This window comes from Lycium ferocissimum, chromosome 9 (genome assembly GCF_029784015.1).
Source record: "Lycium ferocissimum isolate CSIRO_LF1 chromosome 9, AGI_CSIRO_Lferr_CH_V1, whole genome shotgun sequence".
NCBI lineage: Eukaryota > Viridiplantae > Streptophyta > Magnoliopsida > Solanales > Solanaceae > Lycium > Lycium ferocissimum.
Window position 1 is genome coordinate 63,457,988 of NC_081350.1, and position 13,057 is coordinate 63,471,044.

Sequence of the window (13,057 nt, forward strand, 5' to 3'; positions counted from 1 at the left end):
GACGTGGAAAGGATACGTATGTGTTTAAATATGAACCTTGAGTGTAAATATGCCAATGATTTACGAGCAGAAAGAGGTGATATAGGAATTATAGAAACAGAAAGAGCAGCGGTTATAAGGATGATTATGCCTAAAGTCTAAAAAGGATATGATATGGAACACAAGATTTCACCAAGGATAGTTATTGTTTGAATGTTTAAAAAGGGATATGACTGGTCAGGAAAGGTAAAAGAGGGATGTATGTCGCTCAATGAGCTAGATATTGACGAGGGCCTCCTTAGTGTATAGAGTATATTGGCAAGGGTGTTATAAAGAAATATGAGATTAATGTATCCGCATTTGTTATCACTCCCAGAGAAGGTTTCAGACTAAGACATCATAGCCTTGTGTACGTATATGTTGTTAGTTACTGTCATTGGTTGTGTGGGGCCATTGTTGTTACTGATTATTGTAGCCCTTGGTGGCATTGTGATATTGGTTTGCTGCGTGACAGGTTGGTAGTATTACAGTTATAGAGGAAGCTCTGCTAAAATTTCTGTAAGATCTCTTTGAGTTTAACATTCGAGAATGAATGTTCTTAAAGTGGGAGAGAATGTTACACCTCAAAAATTTTCACGTAGTTTGCGTCGTAAGTAAACTAACGTAAGCTCGGAGAGGTCATGGAACCCTTATAAGGTTAAGGAACACTTTTAACAAGTTCTAAGCAAGTGTCTAAAGGTTTCGGGATCAAGCAAATCAAAGAAATTAAGTTTGTCGATAGTTTGGAAAACGTGACAGAATTTTGGACAAGAAATTGTGGTCCAACTTGAGGGAGGTGTATCTCCTAGACTATAAGGAGTTATGGAATGTATAACCTATGTAAATTGGAGTTCATTGAGTTTAGTTTCTAATGCAACAAACCGTTCGTTGATACGACAACGAAGTAGAAAGTTATGGGTATTTCAAGATAGGCTGCAAGATGGCTTCTTCGCGGGCCCATTTGGAAGGCGGTGGAACCGACCTTCAAGGGGTATAATGTCACGACCCAACCGGAGGGTCGCGACGGGCACCCGGTGCTAACCCACCCGGGCACCTCTTAACATACTTTCACATTACATCTAGGTGAGCTACATAGCAAAATCATACTTATCATTCATCTTCATACTAATCCCATTGGGCAACAATACATTTATATCATCATTCGCAACTATGCCCATATCAATGTACATAAGCCGACGAGGCTAACAAAATAATATCCAAAATATAGACCGACAAGGCCAAACACATCTAACCATATACACATGTCTACGAGCCTCTAAGAAGAATACGTCATATCGTATAGGCGGGACGTAGACCCCGCCGTGCCTATAAATATGTACACAAAAGAATCTATACCAAAAGTTGTAGCTCCGAATGAAATGGAGCTCCGCTATGTAATCCCTGAGAAGTAAAGCTATGGATCAAGTCTGTCTCCCTGGCCACCTGCGGGCATGACGCATCTTCCACAAACAAAAGGACGTCAGTATGAAGAATGTACTGAGTATGTAAAGCATGATCAACATAAATAAGAAAGCATAATAGACAACATGTGAAATAGCATAGGATGGGAGATAATAGTATCATCGTCATAACACTTACTTGCTTCTCATAGGGACATTCCATTTCTAAGGCGTATCTGTGTACATACATCCATATCCGTATCCGTATTCATATCCATACTCGTCTACATATCCATCTCCGTATTCGTATTCATATTTCCATTCATACTCGTATTCATCTACATATTCATATTCATAGCATTTCTGTGTTCGTAGCATAGTCGTATTCATATCATATACATAGCATTTATATAGCATACCGGACCACGAAGGTTCGGTGTTTCACATACCTGGCCCTACCAAGGCGCAGTGTCATACATACCTGGCCCTACCAAGGCTCAGGGTTATCCGTATCCAACTGCAGTGGTGCGCGCGTATTATATATATATACATATCTATACATTCTACCCGGCCATATAAGCTCGGGGTTTCATAGTAGCCACACATAGGCACATAGACATATAAGCTCATAAGCATCTTTAGCATCATTACTATCGTCGTTCATTACATCTATCCTTAGAGGATTACTCGTCGTATAAGGGATTTAATACAATCGTATCATATCGAGGATCATAAGCTTAGTAGCTTTTAGAGATTGAATCATTTGGAGAATATCATAGGCTCATAGAAAAATAGATAATTGGCCAAAGAACGATGCCTTATGAAAGAAAGGTTAACCTTACATACCTTTTCGTTCAACTATTCTATCACTTGCACGTTCTCCTTCAATGCTCACGTTCTACCTTCATTAGAGTACATATTAACATTAGAGAGTCGATAGCTTAGCATACATGACTAAAACTAGAGAAAATTCGGCAGCATCTCCTTTATTTATACTACTTCCTCCATATCATGTGTCAACTCCCACACATCAATAGTAACATTCACAACATCATAACAATAGCCTTTATTCACCTACATTATCCTTACTTCTCAATTCACTTCCAATCATCCATATTTATGGTCATATCGCACGATTACGTTCATTCATATACGACATCTATCCCATATTCTCAACATCATTGATAACATGATTATAATCATAATGTATCAAGAATCATGACTCAATCCAAACATTTACTCAAAAGTGACACTATTCCACATTCATGACCCATTTTCTATATCCTTTTGTAATCCAAGTGTTTCAACTTTCAAATACCTTAAACAACATGGAAATGTCATAAAACTTACCTTAGACATGGAAATGTCATAAAACTTACCTTAGATGGTGTAGGAATGAACCTTGGGTGCAAACACCTCACTTGAGCAAAACCCTAGTTTCAGCTTCACTTGGACTCTTGTTTTGGATGAACTTTAATGGGTTTCTTATACTTGATTCACTTGGTTTGATGAAGTTGAACACTAATATCTCTTGAAATATTCTGGGAGAATTGTAGAGAAATGTTTTAGAGAGAAGTGGAGTGAAAGGGAAATGAAATAATATGAAACTTGGATCCCTTATTATATACACAAATCTGACCCGACCAACTTCTACGGACCAACATATGGTCCGTATAAGTTATACTGACTGTATGTCTGGCCGTAGATTTAGTCCAGAGAAGGGTGTCAATCTGGGCTGAATGTACGGCTGAACATACGGTCCGTATGTTTTATACGGCCAGTATGTTTGGCCGTATAATGCCCAGTCAATCCGAACTCGTTCTCGTCGACTCGTTTGATCTCCAATCCTTATGGAACCTTCTTGACACTTTCTTACCACCTCATTAACAATCTAAGGGATGTTATAACTCTTCTCCGAAGCATCATTAAATCATCATTTAACTTGTTACTCGTAAATCTTTTCCGATACTTATCATATGCCTTGCCTTCTCTTGGCAAACTTTCTCATCTAACACCAAATGTCTTTGAAATCATACTTAAGGTCATCAAATGTCATTCCTTACTTATTGCAACACCGTATACTTCGTGCTCTCGTTAGTCTATTCACTGTGCATCAACGGAAAATTTTCCAAGGCGTAACATATAAACACCCCATTCCCCTTATTTTATCATCATTATACACTCCTTGAGCTATAAAAACCTCCATAAACATCCCCTAAACATTTATAGTCCTTTAGATAAAAAATTCAACAAGATTACACTAAATTATTTCATGAAAAGTGATTGTTCTTGCTTCTACTTGCTATTGTGGTGAGTTTAGTCTTGAAGAAAGTTGGTGTGGCTAATTTTATTCAAGTATAAGGTATGTTCTTCATCTTGACTTTTATATTGAGTTATTTTGGAGGATTTTAATGGTTTAAAGTGAAGGAAAACATAGTATAAAGGTCGTAGTTTGATATGTTGATGTTGTTGGCTTATGGGCTAATTTTCAAAGGAATTCTTAGACGGATTTGTATATGTTTGTCATGTAGTATATTGATTATGTTATTGTTGATGTTGTTATTGATGTTTGGGAGCTGTTTTGGAATTGGTTGGAGTAGATAATATAGGGAAATCTTTGTCGAATTCGTTAACTTATTAACTAGCTAAGTTTGAGTGTGAAAGTGTTCCTATGGCTTAATTGTTGTATGAATCATCTTGGATGTAGATTTGCAGGCTCGGAAGGCAGACTTTGAGTGGCTACGTAAGCAGTAAGGTATGTTAAGGTTGTCCCTTTCTTTCCTAAGGCATGATTGCATTACTTCGAGCTTACACAAAGTATGTGTATAATGATTCCTCTCTTAGAAATATTAGGAGCATATGTTCTTGATGTTCTTATGATATTATTGATCCTTATCTCATGATTATTGGTTATTGACCTCATATTATGGTTATTGATCTTATTATTGATGTTGATCTCATCTTATGATTATTGTTCCTTCAAGGTGAGATATGTCCATGATAATAGTTCCATAATGATAATCGGAGGTTTACCGACCTTATGTCACTCCGATAGAGTCATAGCTTTTATTTGGGCTCTCATGCATGCTTATATATATATGTAGCTATTTTCTATAGTCGGTCGGGTATGGAATCTATTGTGCAATCACTGATCAGTTGGGTATTTCACACCGAGTCCCGAAAGGGCCGGGTATGTTTCACACCGAGTCCCGTAAGGGTCGGGGACGTTAAACATTGAGTCTTGAAAAGGCCGGGTACAATATGATGATAACACCGAGCCTATGTGGCCGGGTATAGTATTATATATATATGAAAATGTTTTTTTTTAAAGGCAAGCATGTGTGACATCCGCCTTAAGAGGCATTCAGAGGTATAGGTTGATCTCTCTTATCTTAGTTATCTCCATATTTTCATTATGCTATTATTTATGCCTTACATGCTCAGTACATTATTCGTACTGGCATCCTTTTATTTGTGGACATTTCGTTCATGCCCGTAGGTAGACAGGGAGGCAGTTCAGACTTTTAGGCTGCCATCTCAGCGATCGTATGCGGAGCACTCCACTTGTTTTGGAGTTGCGGTCCAGTTGGTATGATATTTTTTGTGTATAGATGGGTATGGTGGGGTCCTGTCCCGTCTTTATTATGTTATGCACTCCAGTAGAGGCTCATAGATAGTTATGCACAGTTAGATGTCTTATGGTCATCTCGGTTTATATTATGTTGTATCACTACTACGAATAGCCTTGCCGGCATATGTACTTGGGATTAGCTTGATGAACTATGTATATTATGTTTTGGGCTTGTTCCCCATACAGCTTATGGTATCTACAAGTTAGCATTATGGCCCACTCAGGTATGACTAAGAGATACATGTATGTGGTGCTCAGTAGGTTAGCTCCGGGTACCCGTCTTGGCCCTCCGATTGGGTCGTGACAAAATGGTTTAGAGATTCATTCTCCTGATTACACAAAGGGCATAGGAGGTCAGTTGATACTCCCCATCTTGATAGTCTTCCTTTTGTAGCTAACCTCTCCAGCATAACCAATCTTAAGATAAAGGTCCATTTGGGACAACCTTTATTATTGCTGTTACACCTCGAAATTCCGGATGTGTTGCCTTGTGGATAGGCTAATGTGAGTTTAAGGTAATTATGAAATCCTTATGAGATTAAGGGAAGCATTAGATAGCTTAAAGTGTATACTATAAGAGTTTGAAGTTATATGAATATATGAGCCTAAGTTCGTTGAAGGAAGTGAAATGTAAGTCGCGTTCGGAAAGGTTTCCGCTATAATTGAGCTAATGGTTATTTAGAAATATCTTAAGGGGCCGCTATAGGGCCTATTGTATGGTTAATGAAGTGTTATATAAGTGCTAAGAAGGTTCCACGAGGATTGGAAGTCAAACGAGTCGATGAGAACGAAAATTGAGATTTTCCAGTTGTACGACCATTTGTACGGACCGTATAAATTATACAGCCCGTAAAATGGTCCGTAGGTTTGCTCCAGGGAAGGGTGTAGCCTGGTGGTATTATACGGCCTGATTGTACGGACCGTATAAATTATATGGCCCGTATAATGGTCCGTAGGTTTGCTCCAGGGAAGGGTGTAGCCTGGAGGTATTATACGGCCTGATTGTATGGACCGTATAAATTATACGGCCCGTATAATTGGCCGTATAAATCGGGCCGGGTCAGAATTTTTATTTTATAAGGATGGACGACCCTCACCTTATTTCATTTCCCACATTTCTTCTAAACTCTCTAAAGCTCCAAACCCTTCTCCAAACATATTTTACCCAAACTCAAGAGATTACAAAGATCAGATAGCAAGAATCAAAGTGTTCATGTGTTAAAAGGCTTCCTAGGGTTGGTAGATTTCAAGAAAAACTTAGACATTGTGTGTTATATCCCGTATTTTGTACATTGGGATATTCCGAGCTAATTGCGGAAAGTAACGACAAGGCTATTTTTTTTCCGACTTTGTTTTAAGGCATAAGTTACTTATGATTTTATTGGTATGGAATATTAAGGAAAATTTGGGGTCAAAAGTGAAATTTTAAAAACTTGATAATTCATGAAAATGGCCATATGTGGCCATGTGTGGTGTGGCCATAGTATCACATGGATAAATTATATATGTGGTTAAAAGATGACAAAGTGATTATTTTCATCATCTTCACCCCTTAGAAATTTCAAGAAACTTGGAGAAAAACCAAGGAAGGCCATTCGGCCATGGGAGAAAAAAAAATTGAAGACCAAAATTCTTCTTCAAAAAATTATTTTCTTCAAGCATTTCAACTCCTTAGAAGGTGCATAACAACATGGAGTAATTGTTGGAGTGGTAAGAACAAGTGTTAGTTCAAAGCACCAATTCTAGCCGAGTGAAGAACTAAGTGGAAAAGATATGGTTCAATCTTCTTTTTCATGTGTTGTGGATGTTTTGTGCATGTTGTAGTATGTGGAAATGAATGAAATTCATAAAATCATGGTGTTGATGTTGTGGCCGTGTATAGGTAGTGTGGTGTAGGAGTGAAGAACTAATTTTATTTAGTGTAATTTGGTTGTTGTGTTGTGGATTATGTGATGAAAATAAAAGTATTAGATGACACAAGTTGAAGTTAGGGCCGTTTGTGAGTTAATGTAGAAGTTAGTATATTGGTAATATAGTTTCTTGCATTTACATGAATGATATTGTAAAATGTGGTTGTTGATATAGTATGTGAATTTTGAAGAAGGAAATGTGTTGTTGTGGTTTCTATGGAAGTTGAAAGATTTCGGGTGGCTTGGTATGTTGGTTGGGTTGTTTCGATCATTGTGCGGATTGTTTGAAATGTTTTTGAATCTTGATTGAATGATCTTGGACTAGTACTTGAACTTGTGAGCGTTGATGTTAGCTTGAAAGAATGTGGTTGAATTGCATGTTATGGAATGTCGTCGAATTATGTAGAAAGGAGTTACTAATGTTAGAATGCGTTTCGAATTCATTATTGATGTTGTTGGAATGGTTGTTGGTATTGTTGTTGATAATATTGGCCGAGTTGAATTCTCGGGTTGTTGAACTTATAGGGGAAATCTGCCCAAATTTCTGTAAATAAAGTGATGGCTTGGGATTGAGTCCGTAAGTACTTAAAGCTAATGTTTGGTGTTTAATGACGTTATTGTAGCTCTTGGAGAGCTCGAGACTTACGTTTGGATTAGCTTAGGAAGCAAACGAGGTATGTAAAGCTTATCCTTCTTTTCTTTTGGCATGTCCTAGACGCAAGTAAGTTATGATATGTTATGAGCTTTGGGGGTAATTCTATTCGAAAAATCCGAGCATGGTTACGATTCCTATTCATCTCATGATATTGGTATTCTTAACATAGTAGAAATATAGTCCTTACGTCTTTGATAGGATTGGATTCAAAATGTGTATAAACGGTTTTGCTCCTAAAGGATCCTATGTCTAAAAATGTCCGTAACTTTCATAGACAGAACCGAATTGCTTTGACATGCTCGTAAATGATTCCATAACGTATAATGACTTTAATTTCCATAGGCGGGCTCGGATTGGTTTGATGCCTGTCCGTGGGCCCCCGAGTCTTTCCTATGCTTGTTTCTAACGATCTATTTTTGAAAGAACTTAATGTAGCTTCCATTCCGACCCCCGAGTACGGTTACTTACTTATCTGTTAAGTATGAAATAAGGATTCTTATGCATATGATTCTGATACGTAACTGTGATCTCTGAAGTTCTATTTGATATGTTCCCGAGTGTCGTTCGGAGGAAACTTGATTTGACTATTGTCTTGGGTTGTAAATGATGGTTCGTTTTGATTATCCTAATGAATCTTGAAAATATTTTAAACTGCATATAGTTTCTCGTGCATTCTGTTGTTATATCTTTCGCCGAGTCCCGGGCCGGTATGTTATCGTGCGCACTATGCTATATATATGTATTTTGGAATATGATCAGTTCGTATCAGAGCCGGTGGTGGGGCAAACCCAATGGTGGGGCAAACCCAGTGGTGGGGCAAAACCAATGGTGGGGCAAACCTCAGCAGGCACGCTGAGTCCCAAAGTGGGGGGTGAGTGTAAGACTGCCTTAGGCGAATCCCACATTGGTTTAGGCAAATCCCTCATTGGTTTAGGCGAATCCCACATTGATTTAGGCGAATCCCACATTGGTTTAGGCGAATCCCACATCGGTTAATGTCAGCTCATATGATATGTTATGATGTGATACGAGGTATGATGTGTTACGAAGTATGATGTGATATGGAGTATGATGTGTTCGGAGGTGTACAATATTCCGAAGTATGTTGTGTTGTGGCGCCAAAGGTGGAGTGGCGACCACGTTCTGTTCACCAGGTCATATTATGGACCGCATGTGATATATGATATGATATATGATGAAATGATGATAAGACATGATGATTCTGTTTACCGAGTCCCTCACTGGAGGGCCGGGACACGTTATATGTGCATATGTATATGATGATCATTTACTTATGTCACTCAGTCCCATTATGGGCCGGATATGATACATGACATTGATATGCATGATTTGTATTTCAGGAATAAGCATTTTGGCATTCTGACTACTATATTTGTCTTTTGTACCTCTTATGTATGATTTGTATCTCAGATGCAAGCATTTTGGTATTCTGGCTATTATGCTCACCTTCTGTATTCCATGCTTTGCATACTCAGTACATATTCCGTACTGACCCCCTTTCTTTGGGGGCTGCGTTTCATGCCGTGAAGTGTACCTACGCTTATTTAGAGTAGAAAGACGTTAGTGAGATATAGAGGGAACTAGATTGGCGAGCTCCATTTCCTTCGGAGTCTTTGTCGAGTCAGAGTATTTATGTTGTGGTATCATGTTTTGCGCTAGAGACTTTCTGAGACAATGTCGTGGGTATAAGATGTCAGTTTTGTGAGCGGCTATGTAAGCCGATGTATCATTACGCTTATTGTTACAGATTTGTTATGATTACCGATCTTATACGGTACAGGTTTTATTTGATTTGATAAGATGAAAGGCATGTTTGTTTTCGGAAAATTTTTCATTATGTACTTGTGTCATGTTTTGCAAAAGTATGGTTATGAGTATCACGAGAGTCAGCGGGTTCGCTCGGCCTTAAATAAGGGTCGGGTGCCCATCACACCCTGTCGAAAATTAGGGTGTGACATTGTGGCTAGGGTTTTTGCACAAGATGATGGCTGTTCCAAAGCTTGTTCCTATGGGATAAAAAGGTTAGTTTCCATGCTTATCTCATGTTATTGAGAATGTTTGGTTGTAGCAAAACTTGGGTAGAAGGAGAAAGTAGAAAATGAAGTCTAAATGTAGTTTTTATGATGTTTTTGAGTAGTAAGCTAACTTGAGTCATGATTCTTAGTATAATATGGATATAATCTTGTTATGGAAGGTAGTAATAGTGGTAAGGAAGCATTGTATGAAAATGTGCTAAAATGGGTGTGAAGTTGTTGGTATGAGTTGAAAACAAGGATAGATTTTGAAGGTTTAATGTAATGTGATTACTTGATTGTGATATTGTGGATGTTTGGAAGTTGTATTGTAGTATAGTGGAAGTCGATGGAATAGGGGAAATGCTGCCCAATTTTTGTTAGATCATTAATTATTCTAGTTTGGGCTTAAGAGTATCATTAAGGCTTAACCTTGGCAGGAATCCTTCTAAATGTAGATTGCTTAAGCTTCAACAGTGAACGTTAAATAGTTAAGAAGACGAAGAGGTATGTAAGGCTAACCCTTCTTTCAACAAGGCATGGTTCCTTGGCTATATATATCCTTTCATGAGTTCCATAATGTCCTCCAAATGATTCTATCTCTAAAGCTACTAAAGCTCATGATTCTCGATAATTTTACGATTCCACTACTTTCCTTATATGATGGTTGATCGATCCTCTAAGGATAGATGTAACGAAACGATGATAGTAATGATGTTGACGACACTTATGGGCTCTTATGTATACGTGTCTATGTATAACTATTATGTAACACCGAGCTTATATGGCCGGGTATGATACCTATCGCGCGCCCACCACTGCATTTGGGTACGAATGACACTTAGCCTTACTAAGGCCAGGTATGTATGACACCGAGCCTTGTCATGGTCGGGTATGTGAAACCGCCGAACCTTCATGGTCGGGTATGCTATGGATATGAATATGAATATGAATACGGATACGAATATGGATAAATGTTTATGTATATATGTATGTACACGAGCATGTATTAGAAATGGAAGGTCCCTATGGAAAGCAAGTAAGTAAATATGCTCCTATTATGATGTTGCTTATGCTACCTTTTATGTTGTCTCTTATGATGTTGATTATGCTTTACATACTCAGTACATTTGTCACGCCCCAAAACCCACCCTAGACGTAACAGGCTTCCGATGACATAAACAACACTGGAAGTACCTTATAAATAATTAAACATCAAGTTCCTTTTTAATAATCTTTCCTTATTAAATTAAACAAAATTATAAGTAACTGCATATATGAGGATCACAATTATGAAATAAAATCAGCGGAAGTCTAATATAAGTAAATAGTCATAAACGTGGCAAACACCCATTAAGTCGTACGAGACTTTGACAATCTACCCACAATTCTGACAACTATTTATGGAGCTTCTAAGAGACACAACAATCATCTAACTTCGGGACGCAGCCCGAAAATCTAGAATAATATATGAAACAGGAAGTGCCCCACGAACAAGGATGTGGGCTCACCAAATCAATAGCAGCAGCAAGTTCTCCTAAGCATCGAGAGTATCACGAACCTGCTTTTCTCCGTTACCTAACATACCATCAAAAACAACAATGGCATGCCTGAGTACTTTTGTACTCAGTGAGTGCCTCGGGGACAACAAGTAATATAAAAATAAAATATAATAATACATAAAGAAATCAGTTCTGAAAAGATAGTATAAAAACAGTCATTCCACTTTATGATTCTTAATATCATTTGTTAAACAATTTACAAAGCCATTAATCAATATAAAAACAGTTATTCAGCTTGTATATCTCAATAAGAATTATCAAAACCGATTATAAAACCTTTTGTCAAGTTACAACTTTCAATAATGCCTTTCATATTGATCATGATTGTCAACAACAGTTCCATGAGAGAATAAGAATATCACACATGCCAATACAGACCCAAGAATCAATCACATCGAAGGGATGACCGTAGAGGTTCCCTAAACACAGCGCACCACACCAAAATATGTAATTCTCGGTGGCTATCCTTCCTCCCGAATAGCTAGGCATAAACCATACTCCGGGTAGCGAACCCGGTAGTGGCTACTCTTCCTCCCGAATGGCTAGGCAATTACCACACTAGGATCCATAGTGGCTACCCTTCCTCCTGAGTAGCTAGGCCAAACACAACAATAACGTTCATAGCATATAAGCCGATTCATAATTTGTCTCAAGGTATGTCACACCATCAATTAACATTAAGGTTCATTATGCCATATCGTAAAGATAAATCATTTCAATGAATGTCTTGAAAACGTTTACACTTCTTTAACCAAGATTTCAATGTCATAATTCATCATGAAAACATTAATACCAATCCTTAGCCATCATTATTGATTATCTCCTATAGAGGAAAAACGATTATGATTGCATATACGTATATAGAGGATAATACAGTCAAGGTTTAATGTGAGCTTGTCCCCTCACGCACACCAACCATAATCAAAGCAAGGAATTAGGGTTTTGCATGAGAAATTCACATCTTTATTCAATAAATAACCTTTGAGAAGAAAACATATATCCATGATGAGGTTTTTAAAAGAGAGACATACAAATCACCTTTATAGTCAAAAGGATTTTTAAAAGAGACATACAATCACCTTTATAGTCAAAATGATTTTTAAAAGAGACATACAAATCACCTTTATAGTCAAAAGGATTTTTAAAAGAGACATACAAATCACCTTTATAGTCAAAAGGATTTTTAAAAGAGACATACCTTAATACGTTAAAAAAAGTTTAACAATTCACTTTCCTAATGAAGAACACCCAAACCCTAGCTTGAATCACTTTGGGAAGAATTATGCTGCAAACCCTAGGTTTTGGTCACAAGAATCATGTTAAGAATCATGGGTTTGATGTTGGAATAGTTTAGTAATGTTAAGGGTGCTCTTACCTTTGATTTGAAGACTTGGAGGAATGATTTTTGTCCTTAGGGTTTGGGAGCATGAGAAAAAATGGGAACAAAATAAGACCATACCTATTTTAAACCCAATTTTCTGCCAGAAACGGTGAAAGTACGTCCCGTACTTGTAGCCCGTACTTTGGCTGCCAAACCAATGAGGAACGGAAGAAGTATGTCCTAAAAGGACGTCCCGTACTTTCTGGGCGTACTTTGGGCGAAATCTCCAGCTTTTGTGCCTTTCAGTGAAACGGACATAACTTTTTGTACATAAGTTTTCTCAGGCTGGACGACCTACCATTGGAAAGATATTTCAAAGATCTACAACGTTTATCAAGGATGGTTTTCCAAATACGCAACAAATTTTCATGAAAATCACCCAGAAGACAGACCTACCAAAACTTAGGCGAATTTAAGAGCCCTTAAGAACTTCAATTGTTGGTTTGACTTCAAAACGACCATCTTCA